We start from the raw sequence: 18,163 nt of genomic DNA, 5'->3' as shown, positions 1-18,163 counted from the left end.
CTGCCTGATTGTTGAACTGGTTCACGAACATCCCTCAGGAAAGGGGAGCTGCTGCCTTTCCCCACTCTGTACTCCAGGTACCTCCAGTCCCACACTCCTGTGTTGTCTGTCTCACTGCCCTGCCAGTGTCGCACACATTCCCACAATAAGTACATCAAAAAAATAAACATTTTAGATTCCAAATTCCTAAAATAGAAATGGGTGGGCAGCGCCAATAGATTCCCAAACCCTGTTCAGCCTCAGCTTCCTCCCCCCCCACCCAGCTCCAGGGTTTAAATTCAACTAATCCCTGGAATTCCCTGATGCCTGCTTCCAAATGCCGCTGATGTTTCCCTCTCTGATTCTTGCCCTTGCTCCAGGGCTCACTAAATCCGGGCAGATTCACTCTCTACATTTACTTGTCCTCATTCCCTGGTTGGGTGCAGCTGTAACATCACTCAAGAAGCTCAATGCCATCCAGGGCAAAGCAATCTGCTCGATTGGCAGCCCACTCCCACCTTAAACACCCGCTCCCTTCACCACCGGCGCACCGTGGCTGCAGTGTGTACCATCCACAGGATGCACTGCAGCAACTCGCCAAGGCTTCTTCGACAGCACCTCCCAAACCCGCGACCTCTACCACCTAGAAGGACAAGAGCAGCAGGCACATGGGAACAACACCACCTGCACGTTCCCCTCCAAGTCACACACCATCCTGACTTGGAAATATATCAGCCGTTCCTTCATCGTCACTGGGTCAAAATCCTGGAACTTCCTTCCTAACAGTTCTCCTTAGAGCAGAGAGGGTTGAGAGGAGATTTGATCGAGGTATTCAAAATCGTGAAGGGTTCAGATAAAGTAAATAAAGAGAAACTGTTCCCATTGGCAGAAGGGTCAAGAACCAGAGGACATAGATTTAAGGTGACTGGCAAAAGAACCAAAGGTGAAATGAGGAAAAACTTTTTTACACAGCGAGTGGTTAGGATCTGGAATGCACTGCCCGAGGGGGTGGTGGAGGCAGATTCAATCATGGTCTTCAAAAGGGAACTGGATAAATACTTGAAGGGAAAAAATTTGCAGGGCTACGGGGAAAGGGCGGGGGAGTGGGACTAGCTGGATTGCTCTTACAAAGAGCTGGCACAGGCTCGATGGGCTGACTGGCCTTCTTCTGTGCTGTTATGATTCTATGATAACAGCACTGTGGGAGCACCTTCACTCCACGGACTGCAGCGGTTCAAGAAGAAGGCCCACCACCACCTCACCACCTTCTCAAGGGGCAACTAGGGATGGACAATGAATGCCGGCCTTGTCAGTGACGCCCACATCCTGAGAATTAATTTTTAAAACCCACTAGGACTGCACTCCAGTGTTATTCAGTGACAGACTGTCAGGGTCTGCAAACTGACTTAAATTGGGGGAGCGCTGCTCCCTTAATATTACCTCTGGGGACTCCCCTGGTCCACAGTTACAGCACAGGGCTTCTTATGACAAAGCTCAGAAGGTGGGCAATTTTCCACATTGTCGGGTAGATGCCAGTGTTGTAGCTGTACTGGAACAGTTTGGCTAGAGGCGCGACTAGTTCTGGAGCACAAGTCTTCAGCACTACAGCCGGGATTTTGCCAGGACCTGTAGCCTTTGCTGTATCCAGTGCACTCAGCCGTTTCTTGATATCACCTGGAGTGAATCGAACTGGCTGAAGACTGGCTTCTGTGATGGTGGGGATCTCGGGAGGAGGCCGAGATGGATCGTCCACTCGGCTCTTCTGGCTGAAGGTGGTTGAGAACACTTCAGCCTTGTCTTTTACACTCGCGTGCTGGCGAGGATGAGGTCAAGTAGGTTTTTCCCTCGTGTTGGTTCTCTCACCACCTGCCGCATGCCCAGTCTGGCAGCTATGTCCTTCAGGACTCGGCCAGCTCGGTCAGTAGTGGTGCTGCCGATCCACTCTTGATGATGGACATTGAAGTCCCCCACCCAGAGTACATTCTGTGCCCTTGCTATCCTCAGTACTTCCTCCAAGTGGTGCTCAACATGGAGGAGGACTGATTCATCAGCTGAGGGAGGGCGGTAGGTGGGTAAATGGGATTGGGGGAGATGGTGAGAAGTTGGGATGATGGATTTGATTTCTATGAAAGGAATGGGCTTTTTGTGTAATTGCCTTTTCCTGTTGGTATAATTTCTAATGTGGTTTTGTGAAGCCTTCCTCCCAGGTCAAGTCAATATAGATAAGTGTGAGGTGGTGTATTTTGGTAGGAAGAATAAGGAGGCCACATACTGCTTGGATAATAAGAATCTAAGTGGGGTAGAGGAGCAGAGGGATCTGGAGGTACAGATACACAAATCACTAAAAGTAGCGACGCAGGTTAATAAGGCCATAAAAAAGTAAATCAAGCACTGGGGTTCATTTCTAGAGGGAGAGAATTGACAAGCAGAAAAGTTATGTTAATCTTGTATAGAACCTTGGTTAGACCACACTTGAGTATTGTGAACAGTTCTGGTCTCCATATTATAGAAAGGATATAGAGGCACTGGAGAAGGTGCAAAAAAGATTCACAAGGATGATACCAGAACTGAGAGGATATACTTATCAGGAAAAGCTGAACAGGCTGGGGCTCTTTTCTCTAGAAAAGGGAAGGCTGAGGGGTGACCTGATAGAAGTCTTTAAGATAATGAAAGGGTTTGATAGGGTAGACGTAGAGAAAATGTTTCCACTTATGGGAGTCCAAAACTAGAGGCCATAAATAAGATAGTCACTAATAAATCCAATAGGGAATTCAGGAGAAACTTCTTTACCCAGAGAGTGGTGAGAATGTGGAACTCGCTCCCACAAGGAGTAGTTGAGGTGAATAGTGTAGCTGCATTTAAGGGGAAGCTGGATAAACACATGAGGGAGAAAGGAATAGAAGGATATGCTGATAGGGTGAGATGAAGTAGGGAGGGAGGAGGCTCGTGTGGAGCATAAACACCGGCATGGACCAGTTGGGCAGAATGGCCTGTTTCTGTGCTGTGGACTCGATGAAACTCGATGAAAGGTGGTAATCAGCAGGAGGTTTCCTTGCCCATGTTCGACCTGATGCTGTGAGATTTCATGGGGTCCGGAGTCAATGTTGAGGACTCCCAGGGCCACTCCCTCCTGACTGTATATCACTGTACCGCCACCTCTGGTGAGTCTGTCCTGCCGGTGGGACAGGACATACCCAGGGATGGTGATGGAGGAGTCTGGGACGTTGGCTGAAAGGTGTGATTCTGTGAGTGTGATTATGTTGCTTAACCAGCCTGTGGGACAGATCTCCCAGCCTCAGCAGCTGGCGCAAATGTTCGTGAGGAGAGCTTTGAATGTTGAATGGGCGGGGTGTGCCTTCGTCGTGCCTGAATCCAATGCCTGGGTCACAGCTGATATCATTGTATCATAGTAGGTACAGCACAGGAGGAGGCCATTTGGCCCATCGTGCCTGTGCCAGCTCTTTGAAAGAGCTATCCAATTAGTCCCACTCCCCCTGCTCTTTCCCCATAGCCCTGTAATTGTTTTCCCTTCAAGTATTTATCCAATTCCCTTTTGAAAGTTATTATTGAATCTGCTTCCACCGTCCTTTCAGGCAGCGCATTCCAGATCAGAACAACTCGCTGAGTAAAAAAAAATGTTTCCTCATGTGTCCTCTGGTTACTGACCCTTCTGCCACTGGAAACAGTTTCTCCTTATTTACTCTGTCAAAACCGTTCATGATTTTGAGCACCTCTATTAAATCTCCCCTTAACCTTCTCTGCTCTAAGGAGAACAATCCCAGCTTCTCCAGTCTCTCCACATAACTGAAGTCCCTCATCCCTGGCACCATTCTAGTAAATCTCCTCCGCACCCTCTCCAAGGCCTTCACATCCTTCCTAAAGTGCGGCACCCAGAACTGGTGGGTACAGGTCTGTCACTACGACACGGTACAGGTCTGTCACTATGACACGGGTACACTACTGATGGGTACAGGTCTGTCACTGTATAACATGGGTACAGTACTGGTGGGTACAGGTCTGTTATTGTATAACATGGGTACAGTACTGGTGGGTACAGGTCTGTATTTGTATAGTGGGTACAGTACTGGTGGGTACAGGTCTGTTATTGTATAATGGGTACAGTACTGGTGGGTACAGGTCTGTTATTGTATAACGGGTACAGTACTGGTGGGTACAGGTCTGTTATTGTATAACATGGGTACAGTACTGGTGGGTACAGGTCTGTTATTGTATAGCGGGTACAGTACTGGTGGGTACAGGTCTGTTATTGTATAGCGGGTACAGTACTGGTGGGTACAGGTCTGTTATTGTATAGCGGGTACAGTACTGGTGGGTACAGGTCTGTTATTGTATAACGGGTACAGTACTGGTGGGTACAGGTCTGTTATTGTATAACGGGTACAGTACTGGTGGGTACAGGTCTGTTATTGTATAACGGGTACAGTACTGGTGGGTACAGGTCTGTTATTGTATAACGGGTACAGTACTGGTGGGTACAGGCTTGATTGTGGTGATGTGGTAAATCTGTTTATGAAGATTTTTTGTGCAGTTTTGCTACACTGGGGAGATTGTCGCCCATTTGATGTGCTGTATGAAGTGCTGGGGTTTTGGTGATGAATGTGTATCGGTAACACTAACCCATGGAATGTGGTTTATTTTGGAGAAGTGCTTATTAGGCCATCAGTGCATTCCTGTACTGAGCGGCGTGACCCGACATTCCAGCTGTGGTCTGTTTCTAACTCCTTACCGACAGCTGGCAGGCACAATACCATTCATTAAAGTCTCACTCCGAGGGGCATTCACAGGGGGTGGGTGTGCACTGATCCTGTGTTAATGGAGCTGGTACCTGCGGATCGAGAGCAGCGAGCCAACACTGCTCCAACACAACTTCCTGTCGGAAGCTTAGACAGAACAACAGGAGCGAGCGAAAATAGATTTCAAAACCTGCTTGGTTCCCTGTCCATGTGTGCAATTTATTGTCTCCTTCTGTCCTCCATCTGGATTCCTGTTTCTAGGGAATCTATGTGAGTGTGTGCGTGTGAGTGTGTGCGTGTGAGTGTGTGCGTGTGAGTGTGTGCGTGTGAGTGTGTGCGTGTGAGTGTGTGCGTGTGAGTGTGTGCGTGTGAGTGTGTGCGTGTGAGTGTGTGCGTGTGAGTGTGTGCGTGTGAGTGTGTGCGTGTGAGTGTGTGCGTGTGAGTGTGTGCGTGTGAGTGTGTGCGTGTATGCAAGTGTGCGTGTGTGTGTGAATGTGTGCGTGTGTGTGTGAATGTGTGCGTGTGTGTGTGAGTGTGTGTGTGTGTGTGTGAGTGTGTGTGAACAAGTGTGCATGAGTGAGTGAGTGTATGTGAATGTGTGCGTGTGTGTGTGTGTGCGTGTGTGTGTGTGTGTGTGTGAACAAGTGTGCATGAGTGAGTGAGTGTATGTGTGAGCGGGTGAGAGTGAGTGTGTGCGTGTGTGTGAGCGAGAGCGAGTGTGAGTGAACAAGTGTGTGAGTGTGTGTGTGGGTGGGTATGTGTGAGCAAGTGTGTGTGCGGGCGAGAGCGAGTGCGTGTGAGTAAGTGCGTGTGTGAGTGCGTGTGAATGAGTGTGTGCGTCTTTTTAAAAATTCATTCTGGGGATGTGGGCGTCGCTGGCGAGGCCGGCATTTATTGCCCATCCCTAATTGCCCTTGAGAAGGTGGTGGTGAGCCGCCTTCTTGAACCGCTGCAGTCCGTGTGGTGAAGGTTCTCCCACAATGCTATTAGGAAGGGAGTTCCAGGATTTTGACCCAGCGACGATGAAGGAACGGCGATATATTTCCAAGTCGGGATGGTGTGTGACTTGGAGGGGAACTTGGAGATTGTGGTGTTGTTCCCATGTGCCTGCTGCCCTTGTCCTTCTAGGTGGTAGAGGTCGTGGGTTTGGGAGGGGGTGGAGGTCGGGGTTTGGGAGGGGGTGGAGGTCGGGGTTTGGGAGGGGGTGGAGGTCACGGGTTTGGGAGGGGGTGGAGGTCACGGGTTTGGGAGGGGGTGCAGAAGATATTTTTATGCCCCTACAATTATTCTCTTGGGTCTTGCAGTCCCGGAGACTCCAGGACAATCTGGGAGGGAGATCCTAAGACATGTTGTTAGCCTGGAGCTGCGATGCTGTCACTGAGCTTTGGGTGTATTTTAACGCTGGGTTTGGGATATTTTCACTCTCTCTGAACTTGAACTTTGAGGAACATCCAGTCAAGTTTCCTAATGACATCCTGAGCTGAGTTTGGTCCATATTTAAAACTTTTCCCCATTTCTAAAATGAAAGGCTTAACAAGAAAAACAATCCTCTCCTCCAAAAAAAAAATTTCCAGCATTTGTTTGGATTATGCAAACTGTGATATTAAATAAACAATTAACCGCTGTGTTTAAACAAACCCATTGCCTGTGGTGGGAGAGCTGGCGCTCGTCCATTGATTCCATGCCCCTCTCCCGCCGTTAGCCCCCTCCCCTCTCCCGCCGTTAGCCCCCGCCCCTCTCCCGCCGTTAGCCCCCGCCCCTCTCCCGCCGTTAGCCCCCGCCCCTCTCCCACCGTTAGCCCCCGCCCCTCCCCCACCGGACCCCCCGCTGGACCCCCCGCCCCTCCCCCACCGGACCCCCCGCCGGACCCCCTGCCCCTCTCCCGCCGGTCCCCCCGCCCCTCTCCCGCCATTAGCCCCCGCCCCTCCCCCACCGGACCCCCCGCCGGACCCCCGCCCCTCCCCCACCGGACCCCCCGCCGGACCCCCCGCCCCTCCCCCACCGGACCCCCCGCCGGACCCCCCGCCCCTCCCCCACCAGACCCCCCGCCGGACGCCCCGCCCCTCCCCCACCGGACCCCCCGCCGGACCCCCGCCCCTCCCCCACCGGACCCCCCGCCGGTCCCCCCGCCCCTCTCCCGCCGGTCCCCTCGCCCCTCTCCCGCCGGACCCCCCGCCCCTCCCCCACCGGACCCCCCGCCCCTCCCCCACCGGACCCCCCGCCCCTCCCCCACCGGACCCCCCGCCGGTCCCCCCGCCCCTCTCCCGCCGGTCCCCCCGCCCCTCTCCCGCCGGTCCCCCCGCCCCTCCCCCACCGGACCCCCCGCCCCTCACCCGCCGGACCCCCACCGGTCCCCCCACCCCTCTCCCGCCGTTCCCCCCGTCCCTCTCCCCCCGGTCCCCATGTCTCCTTGCTCATTACCCCTCCTCCAGTTACTGTGGTTCGGTGAGTTTGTACTGGGAGGTTTGACTATTATTCGAATGTCGCCTCACATGGGATTCAGTTTATAAAAGCTGCTCACTGGCAGCCTCTGTGTTTGTGTGAAGTCATCAGAACAAAATTTGCTCTGCTCTTCGTATAACTGGGGGTGAGGTGCCAGACAGTGGGACATTATTCCAACAGCATTCGGCTCCTTCAGGAGCAGAGGGGGGATAGGGAAAGTGGGGGGGAGAATATCTCTCCACACACACAGACACCAGCTTTAAAACCTGGAAGTTGCCCGATGGGGAGACGGTGCAATTGGATCTCTTGCTTGGATCACACATGGTGTAAAAATACACGGTGAGGTCACGGGAATCCTCGCTTCATGGACGCATGACATCACGACAGCCCAAAAACCCCCGCCCCAACCCCCTTCACACAGACATTGCCCCGTTTAAGCAAGTCAGACACCGAGCTCTGCTGCTCCCCCTGAGCTGATCTCACCACCCACACCATCCATATTTCTGTAAATTAACAGAGATTCTGTGGGATGGAAAATAATTCAGAGCAAGAGATGGGCGGTCCAGCTCTCACAGCTGGTAATTCTATTGCTCCCGTCTCTGTCTCTCTCTCTCTCTCTCTCTGTCTGTGTCTCTCTCTCTCTCTCTCTCTCTCCGTCTCTCTCTCGCTCTCTCTCCGTCTCTCTCTGTCTCTCTATCTGAGGCGACACTGCAGCTAATTCTCACCCCCTTCTTGCCCAAGATCAACTAACTGAGCGTAGACCAGGTGTGGGACCGCAGATATTCTGGTCCCTGAGGGCTCTGATACTGCACTGGCCGGTCCCCTTACCCACTGAGCCAGCTTTGAGACAACAACTCGCATTTCTAAAGCCCCCTTTAACATATGTAAAGAATCTTACACCAGGTTATAGTCCAACAATTGTTGGGTTAGGGTTAGGGTTAACCCTAATTGTTGGACTATAACCTGGTGTTGTAAGATTCTTTACATTTGTCAACCCCAGTCCATCACCGGCATCTCCACATCATGGCCCTTTAACATAGAATATTATCCCAAGGTGCTTCACAGAGCAGTCAAATATGGACGGCCTGCGCCCTGAAAGGACCTGTATCGTGCAAAACATTTCTTCCTGACGGGACCCGCCATTTAACGACCGAGGTTTAGTGACGGTCACAGAGTTTTATTAACCAGTGATTTTGCCCTCGGTTTGTGGTTCTCCTCGCGGGTCACCAGATAATATCCGGACTGAGTCCAGTTGTAATATTAGGATCAGTCAGCTGGAGCACAGTACTGTTTTCTGGCCCTACCCATTCCCATTTTCCGATCATTTCCACAACAAATGGCGGAGCTCTGGGAAAAAACAGAATTAAGAAATCCAGCTTTCAAAACCAGTAATTTCTGAAAATAGTTCACACCGAGCCCCACTGCAGGAAGCTCAAAACTTGTCCCACCCTCTCCCTAACTTCCTGCTCTTGTACTATATCTGATGAAGCAGGGAGTCCATTACCAATCTCAAATGCTGCGTGAAATAGCACATTTCCGGAGACTTTAACTGGCTGATTGCCGGCTTCTTGTCCCTCAGAGATGTTCTGTTGACACAAGGCTGTCTCTTCCTGTTCTCTGGTGTTTGATGGGACAGTGTAGAGGGAGCTTTACTCTGTATCTAACCCGTGCTGTACCTGCCCTGGGAGTGTTTGATGGGACAGTGTAGAGGGAGCTTTACTCTGTATCTAACCCGTGCTGTACCTGTCCTGGGAGTGTTTGATGGGACAGTGTAGAGGGAGCTTTACTCTGTATCTAACCCGTGCTGTACCTGCCCTGGGAGTGTTTGATGGGACAGTGTAGAAAGAGCTTTACTCTGTATCTAACCCGTGCTGTACCTGCCCTGGGAGTGTTTGATGGGACAGTGTAGAGGGAGCTTTACTCTGTATCTAACCCGTGCTGTACCTGCCCTGGGAGTGTTTGATGGGACAGTGTAGAGAGAGCTTTACTCTGTATCTAACCCGTGCTGTACCTGCCCTGGGAGTGTTTGATGGGACAGTGTAGAGGGAGCTTTACTCTGTATCTAACCCGTGCTGTACCTGCCCTGGGAGTGTTTGATGGGACAGTGTAGAGGGAGCTTTACTCTGTATCTAACCCGTGCTGTACCTGCCCTGGGAGTGTTTGATGGGACAGTGTAGAGGGAGCTTTACTCTGTATCTAACCCGTGCTGTACCTGCCCTGGGAGTGTTTGATGGGACAGTGTAGAGGGAGCTTTACTCTGTATCTAACCCGTGCTGTACCCAACCTGGGAGTGTTGGATTCTGAAATAGAGAAGTGTTCTGTTTTCTGGTGTTGATATCCTTCACTGTGAGGTCTCCATCGCAAATGTCAGGCCAAAGATGTTGATGCCACTCCGAAACAGTTAGACATCTTGTTGATTTTTTTTGCACGGAGGGACCTCACAGTACGAGAAGTTCAAACCTCCGTGTACCAAATACTCTCGGAGTTCGTATCTTTTGCTTCATTGCGACACGCAGTAGATGAAATCTGCTTCGTTTTATCAGGGACTGCCTTATCAGAGCAGTAGGGGCTTTTAATTAAATATTTGAATAGTGTACACATTAACTCTCGAATCACCCACTGTAAACACTCGCAGGCCCCTAAAGGGAGTTTAATGAATCCAAATTGCAGTGAATGAGTTGCCATGGAGATTAAAAGGTCAGGACTTCGGGTCCACTGATCGGTTCTCCAGACAATGGGTTTGTGTCGAGCAATCTCTGGATGATTGTAAAGGTGCGGTCGGGAGGGTGGGGGCTGTGGGATGGAACGATTCACTGACCTGCTCTGACAGTCGCCCTTTCTCAGTGATACGGGGATCAGTTCGGGGGGGGGTTGCCACCTCTGGTTGCACGTATTCCTGGAGGTCTCGTCACGTGACCTCCTGCCCCCACAATTCCGCCATTGGTCGCCCAACACTTCCATCCTCGCGGTGCCCCGCCTTTCCTGCGGCCAATCAGAAAGCGATCAGACTTCTCGTTCCCCGATTGGATGATTGTTGACTCAAGCTGCCTTTTGACCCTCCCCACTCCCCCAATCTTCGATATTTCTCTAATTAATAATCAAAAGTGTTCAAAGATTTTGAAAATTTGAGTCAGTTTGCTGACCCCGACAGTCTGTCACTGAATAACACTGGGGTGCAGTCCTGGTGGGTTTTTAATTTCATTCTGGGGGTGTGGGCATCGCTGGCGAGGCCGGCATTTATTGCCCATCCCTAATTGCCCTTGAGAAGGTGGTGGTGAGCCGCCTTCTTGAACCGCTGCAGTCCGTGTGGTGAAGGTTCTCCCACAGTGCTGTTCGGGAGGGAGTTGCAGGATTTTGACCCAGCGACGATGAAGGAACGGCTGATAGATGTCCAAGTCAGGATGGTGTGTGACTCGGAGAGGAACTTGGAGGTGAATTGGAAGTAGAATTGGATTCAGCATCCCGGGTTAGAGAGAGGAATGTAGCCAGCATTCCCACTCCCACTTGCGATCCACTTGCTCTTGCTGGAAAATGCTGCAAATGGACAGCAGGTGAGGGTGGACTTCTGCTCAGCCACGATGCCTATCGCAGTCAAATAGCTTCTGCTCCTCCCCTCCCCTGCCCCCTAAGGGAGAACAGCCACTTGGGTGGGTTGCTGGAGCCAATCCGAATGCGAGACGGGGAGTGGGGAGAGGCCAATGAGCTCACCACGGAAGTTGGGGGAGGGGGATTAATCTGGGACCGCTCTTCATTCTACGCTGAGGACCACATCCATCGGGACATTCACACATCGAAACTTGGGAAGAGCTCAGGGAACCTCAGGTGTGGAGGTTAAAGGTTGACTGTATATCGACAGCAACCCGGCACTGAAGGAAACGTTCATAGGAACAGGAGGAGGCCATTCAGCCCCTCGAGCCTGTTCTGTCATTCAATTAGATCATGGCTGATCTGTATCTTAACTCCATTTACTGGCCTTGGTTCCATATCCCTTAATCCCCTTACCCAACAAAATCGATCAATCTCAGTGTTGAAATTTTCAATTGACCCCCAGCCTCAACAGCTTTTTGGGGGAGAGAGTTCCAGATTTCCACTCCCCTTTGTGTGATGAAGTGCTTCCTGACATCACCCCTGAACGGCCTGGCTCTAATTTTAAGGTTCTACCCCCTTATAGGAACCTAGGAACATAGGAACAGGAGTAGGCCATTCAGCCCCTCGTGCCTGCTCTGCCATTTGATAAGATCATGGCTGATCTGTGATCTAACTCCATATACCTGCCTTTGGCCCATATCCCTTAATACCTTTGGTTGTCAAAAAGCTATCTATCTCAGATTTAAATTTAGCAATTGAGCTAGTATCAATTGCCGTTTGCGGAAGAGAGTTCCAAACTTCTACCACCCTTTGTGTGTCGAAATGTTTTCTAATCTCACTCCTGAAAGGTCTGGCTCTAATTTTTAGACTGTGCCCCCTACTCCTAGAATCCCCAACCAGCGGAAATAGTTTCTCTCTATCCACCCTATCTGTTCCCCTTAATATCTTATAAACTTCGATCAGATCACCCCTTAACCTTCGAAACTCTCGAGAATACAACCCCAATTTGTGTAATCTCTCCTCGTAATTTAACCCTTGAAGTCCGGGTATCATTCTAGTAAACCTACGCTGCACTCCCTCCAAGGCCAATATGTCCTTCCGAAGGTGCGGTGCCCAGAACTGCTCACAGTACTCCAGGTGCGGTCTAACCAGGGTTTTGTATAGCTGCAGCATAACTTCTGCCCCCTTGTACTCCAGTCCTCTAGATATAAAGGCCAGCATTCCATTAGCCTTATTGATTATTTTCTGCACCTGTTCATGACACTTCAATGATCTATGTACCTGAACCCTTAAGTCCCTTTGGACATCCACTGTTTTTAACTTTTTACCATTTAGAAAGTACCCTGTTCTATCCTTTTTTGATCCAAAGTGGATAACCTCACATTTGTCTACATTGAATTCCATTTGCCACAGTTTTGCCCATTCACCTAATCTATCAATATCGCTTTGTAATTTTATGTTTTCATCTGCACTGCTTACAATGCCACCAATCTTTGTGTCATTGGCAAACTTAGATATGAGACTTTCTATGCCTCCATTTAAGTCGTTAATAAATATTGTGAATAATTGAGGCCCCAAGACAAATCCCTGCGGGACTCCACTAGTCACATCCTGCCAATGTGAGTCCCTACCCATTATCCCTACTCTCTGTCGCCTTTCGCTCAGCCAACTTCCTAACCAAGTCCGTACTTTTCCCTCGATTCCATGGGCTTCTATCTTAGCTAACAGTCTCTTATGTGGGACCTTATCAAATGCTTCTGGAAGTCCATATAAATAACATCCATTGACATTCCTCTGTCCACTACTTTAGTCACCTCTTCAAAAAATTCAATCAGGTTTGTCAGGCACGACCTACCTTTCACAAATCCATGCTGGCTCTCTCTGATTAACTGAAAATTCTCGAGGTGTTCAGTCACCCTATCCTTAATTATAGACTCCAGCATTTTCCCCACAACAGATGTTAGGCTAACTGGTCTATAATTCCCTGGTTTCCCCCTCTCTCCTTTCTTAAAAAGCAGAGTGACATGTGGACTCTCCCACCAGAGGAAATAGTTTCTCTCTATCTACCCTATCAAATCCTTTAATCATCTTAAACACCTCGATTCGATCACCTCTTAATCTTATAAACTGTGATGAAGGTTCGGGTGGGAGAGGAGAAGGAACCTGCAGGATAATGGAATCAGCTCCCAGCCGCCCATTGGCTTTTTTTCTCTGTCGGACTTTCAGCCTCAAAGGGAAGAAGCCGGCGAGTTTATTTGGAGATTAAACAGCGGAATTCTTGGAGGATGCCCAGCGACTGGGATACAGAGACTCAGGCCTGTGGATTGTCCCAATCATGGTGATGACGGCATTAGCTGTCCCTTTAGGAATGTGATGTGTGATTGAAATCTCCCAGCCCCCCGCAGCGATGGGGTTTTTATCTTTTAGTCTCTCATGTCCTACCGATGAGAGCGGACTTGGAGAGAGAAAATCCTGGAGTTTAAAATCCTGGCCTTCTCGCTGGGAACTGAATTCCCACTTGCTCAAACGCCCCAAGTCCTTCAGTCCTTAACCACTCAGGACAGGCCAGGCTTTGAGAGTGTGAATATTTCATTCAAATTTTCCTTTTTTTATATCGAGCTGTTATTTTCCAATTTCCCCCCCTCCTTTTTTCCTGAAGTTTTCATCTGCTGGGTTCAGCTCTACAGGCCTCAGCTCACTCTGGCTGACATCCCCACACCACGAGTGGTCACTGGACAGTGATCAGGAGCAGGCTCACTGGCTCACTTTCCGATTGTAGAATCTGACTGTGCCGTTTATGTCTGATTTCGCCTCTGTGAGGCACCACGGGAAATTCGTCTATCATAGAATCATCCAGTGCAGAAGGAGGCCGTTCAGCCCATCGTGCCTGTGCCAGCTCTTTGAAAGAGCTATCCAATTAGTCCCATTTCTTTGCTCTTTCCCCGTAGCACTGTAAATGTTTCCTTTTCAAGTATTTATCCAATTCCCTTTTGAAAGTTATTATTGAATCTGCTTCCACCACCCTTTCAGGCAGCGCATTCCAGATCATAACAACTCGCTGCGTAAAAATATTCTCCTCATCTCCCCCTTTTGTTCTTTTGCCGATTATCTTAAATCTGTGTCCTCTGGTTACCGATCCTACTGCCAGTTTCTCCTTATTTACTCTATCAAAACCCTCCATAATTTTGAACACCTCTATTAAATCTCCCCTCAACCTTCTCTGCTCTAAGGAGAACAATCCCAGCTTCTCCAGTCTCTCCACATAACTGAAGTCCCTCATCCCTGGTACCATTCTAGTAAATCTCCTCTGCACCCTCTCCAAGGTAAGTTGTTGCTGTTAACCCCACTGCTCCTTGAGATCAGCTAAATTGGAATTTGGAACCTTCCTGGCCTGTGCGACTGTCACCTTTCTAAGAACCAATGGGTTAGAAATTGGACGTCGACGCGCCCAATTTACGGGCGTAAAAAGGGGAAAACAAGGACCAATTTGGGGGTCCAAGACCCGGGGCCCAAGGACGCCTGAGAAACGTCCGGCTTGAAATTGGGTCGGGCCATTTGAAGCATTCCGGGTGGCCACCTAAAACAGACTAGGTCCTTTGCATTTATAAATGAGGGGCCGAGCACCTGTTTTCAGCCCCTTGGCAGGAATTAGTTTGGGGACAAGAGGAGCCTGAACCGCCTGGGATTCTTCAGCGGCGCCCAACAGAAGGTAAGTTTCCCCGACTCCACAGTATCCCCATTTCCCGCTTCCCCCACCCTCCGGTTGCTCTCCCCCCCGCCCCCCCCCCCCACCCAGGTTGCTCCCCCACCCCCTCCCCCCCGGGACTTATTTTGGGTCGCTGCTAGCGAGGCAAGTGGCCCGAAATTCATCGTCCTCAATGCCACTTGCCCCTCTGCAGATAGCCCACCCAGATCCTGCTAATGAGGCCCAAGGACCAATTTCAGGCCGGTCTCGGGCCTCCTGGTTCGGGCCAATTGCCTGCCCAGCACCGGGTCTGGTCCCGAAAACGGGCCAAAAGGAATTTCTGCCCCCAGTCTGTTCCATATTGGTGACGGCGAAAAGGAAAGGTCCTGTCAGTTTGAAAGAACTCATTGTAAACACTGACTCATCTCTCAAATGTGCCGTATATGTGAGGATATGTCTGTGTCTACATGGAATCAATGACAGAGGCCCTACTCCAGGACTAGGCCTCAGGCCTTTCTCACCCGGTAAACACAACTTGCAGCCACCAGCAACCTGTTTTCACTCACCTTCAGCAATCCATTACTGTCTGACCTTTCGCCACAATGTCCCTCTGTGGTTCCAACTATATTTCCGGCTGGCCACATCGAAATGAAGCTTAAACATTTGTGCTATCCCTGTAACCTCCTCCAGCCCCTACAACCCTCCGAGATCTCTGCGCTCCTCCAATTCTGGCCTCTTGCGCATCCCCGGATTTTAATCGCTCCACCATTGGCGGCCGTGCCTTCAGCTGCCTGGGCCCCAAGCTCTGGAATTCCCTCCCTGAACCTCTCCGCCTCTCTCTCCTCCTTTAAGATGCTCCTTAAAACCTACCTCTTTGACCATGATGTGGAGATGCCAGTGATGGACTGGGGTGGACAAATGTAAGGAATCTTACAACACCAGGTTATAGTCCAACAGTTTTATTTAATTGTTGGACTATAACCTGGTGTTGTAAGATTCCTTACTCTATGACCAAGCTTTTGGTCACCTGTCCTAACATTTCCCTATGTGGCTCGGTGTTTGATAATCGCTCCTGTGAAGCGCCTCGGGACGTTTTACTACGTTAAAGGCGCTATATAAATGCAAGTTGTTGTTGACTTTCCCTTGTGTGATTCGGACGCACGACCCAACACTAAAAAATATCACTGGGGCAGAAAGCTACAGCACCGCAAAATGGCAGTAGCGAATCCCCCCGGCCCGGTTTACCCCCCCCCACCCCGGGCCCGGTTTACCCCCCCCTCCCCCCCGGGCCCGGTTTACCCCCCTCCCCCCCGGCCCGGTTTACCCCCCTCCCCCCGGCCCGGTTTACCCCCCTACCCCCTCGGCCCGGTTTCCTCCCCTCCCCCCCACCCCGGCCCGGTTTACCCCCCTCCCCCCCGGCCCGGTTTACCCCCCTCCCCCCCGGCCCGGTTTACCCCCCTCCCCCCCGGCCCGGTTTACCCCCCTCCCCCGACTTTTCTTTGCCGTTGAAGTCAATGGAAAGTAAGACGGAGCGGCCGATTCCCTGTCACCGAGACTTTGAAGCTTTTGGTATTTTTAGGGGTGGAATTTAGCGGCGAACGATCTGTTTTCTTTGTTCGACAAATTCTATTTTTAGATGGAAAAGAAAACAAATGACATCTTGTTTGATGTTTGAGTTTATTGGTTGTATTTGTCTGAGGGGGGAGTTGCCTGGCCAGGAGGGGGACGGCGGAGCAGACGGTCTGGGGGGGGGGGACGAGTTGCTGGGGTAACGGCCAGGAGGGTGACGGCGGAGCAGAAGGCCTGGGGGGGGGACGAGTTGCCGGGGGTAACGGCCAGGAGGGGGACGGCGGAGCAGACGGTCTGGGGGGGGACGAGTTGCCGGGGTAACGGCCAGGAGGGGGACGGCGGAGCAGACGGTCTGGGGGGGGACGAGTTGCCGGGGTAACGGCCAGGAGGGGGACGGTGGAGCAGACGGTCTGAGGGGGGACGCAGTCTAAGAATCCCATGGCCCGGGTTTGATAAGGATCAGTTTCTGCCGGTTTTGGGTGCAGTTTGTGTTTGAAGCCTGTCTCCAGTTGTGATTGCAGATGTTCCCAGCTCCTGTGAGGTAGGGTGACTGCCCTTTTGATGATTACACATCGGAAAATATAACAGGGAGAGGGAACTTGGCAGCTAGTGTCTGAACGTGTATTTTTATAACTGGAGACATCGGTTTAATATCCCAACCAAGATTGGATCATTCCGTTATACACAGAAAATGGTTTATTATTAGCTAGATACATCTATCTATATCTAAGAGTCTAAATGGGGTAGAGGAGCAGAGGGATCTGGGGGTGCAGATTCACAAATCATTAAAAGTAGCGACGCAAGTTAATAAGACCATAAAAAAAGCAAACCAAGAACTGGGATTCATTTCTGGAGGAATGGAATTGCAAAGCAGAGAAGTTATGTTAAACCTGTATAGAACCTTGGTTAGACCACACTTGGAGTATCATCACAGTGTGTTACAGCACAGAAACAGGCCATTCGGCCCAACTGGTCTATGCTGGTGTTTATGCTCCACACGAGCCTCCTCCCTCCCTACTTTATCTCACCCTATCAGCATATCCTTCTATTCCTTTCTCCCTCATGTGTTTATCCAGCTTCCCCTTAAATGTATCTACACTATTCACCTCAACTACTCCTTGTGGGAGTGAGTTCCACATTCTCACCACTCTCTGGGTAAAGAAGTTTCTCCTGAATTCCCGATTGAATTTATTAGTGACTATTTTATATTTATGGCCCCTAGTTCTGGTCTCCCCCACAAGTGGAAACATCTTCTCTACGTCCACCCTATCAAACCCTTTCATAATCTTAAAGACCTCGATCAGGTCACCCCTTAGTCTTCCCTTTTCTAGAAAAAAAGAACCCCCATCTGTTCGGCCTTTCCTGATAGTTATAACCTCTCAGTTCTGGTATCATCCTTGTGAATCTTTTTTGCACCTTCTCTGGTGCCTCTAAATCCTTTTAATAATACGGAGACCAGAACTCCTGTCGTGATGTTTGATGTTGTTCAGCGGAAGGGATGTCTTGCCTCATATCCTCGACAGTAACAGACACCAACACCTGTTGCTGTCAGCGCTGTGCCGAGTGCCCGACTGACAACTGTTAAAATTCAGCTATTTCTGGACAAGCTTTGGAGTGTTGACCACGTGACAGAGCTCGGGAACAGCTCCTCCGCTCACCCAGCCTCCGATCTTCTCAGCCTGCCATCTTTAGATGCTCCCTGGACACAACGAGTTTCTGATCCAGCTTCCACCCCAGTGGGTTAAATGTATCACCCAGGTGTGGAACTGAGCCAAGCGGACAGTTCAGAAAGTCCCTGATTCAGTCCTGGTCTGTGCTGATTCTCCTGGGGCTCCAGTAATAGTGTCAGTGACCCAAGTGAGGGATTGAAAAACTTCCTCACCCAGAGAGTGGTGAGAATGTGAAACTCGCTCCCACAAGGAGTAGTTGAGGCAAATAGTGTAGATACATTTAAGGGGAAGCTGGATAAACACATGAGGGAGAAAGGAATAGAAGGATATGCTGATAGGGTGAGATGAAGTAGGGAGGGGGGAGGCTCGTGTGGAGCATAAACACCGGGATAGACCTGTTGGGCCGAATGGCCTGTTTCTGTGCTGTAGATTCTGTGTAACCAGGGGTCATGTTTCTGATCACTGTCCAGTGACCC

The 18,163-nt window shown here is 50.5% G+C and overlaps 1 protein-coding gene across 1 annotated transcript in view; it reads left to right on the top strand.

The window, feature by feature from the left end:
- Positions 1-18,163, top strand: part of lamb2 (laminin, beta 2 (laminin S)) — a 127,901-nt gene that overhangs the window by 490 nt on the left and 109,248 nt on the right. The gene's annotated exons all lie outside the window — the stretch shown is intronic.

This window comes from Heptranchias perlo, chromosome 17 (assembly GCF_035084215.1).
Source record: "Heptranchias perlo isolate sHepPer1 chromosome 17, sHepPer1.hap1, whole genome shotgun sequence".
NCBI lineage: Eukaryota > Metazoa > Chordata > Chondrichthyes > Hexanchiformes > Hexanchidae > Heptranchias > Heptranchias perlo.
The sequence above is the reverse complement of the archived record's forward strand: the minus strand, read 5'-3'. Positions and strand labels throughout refer to the sequence as shown.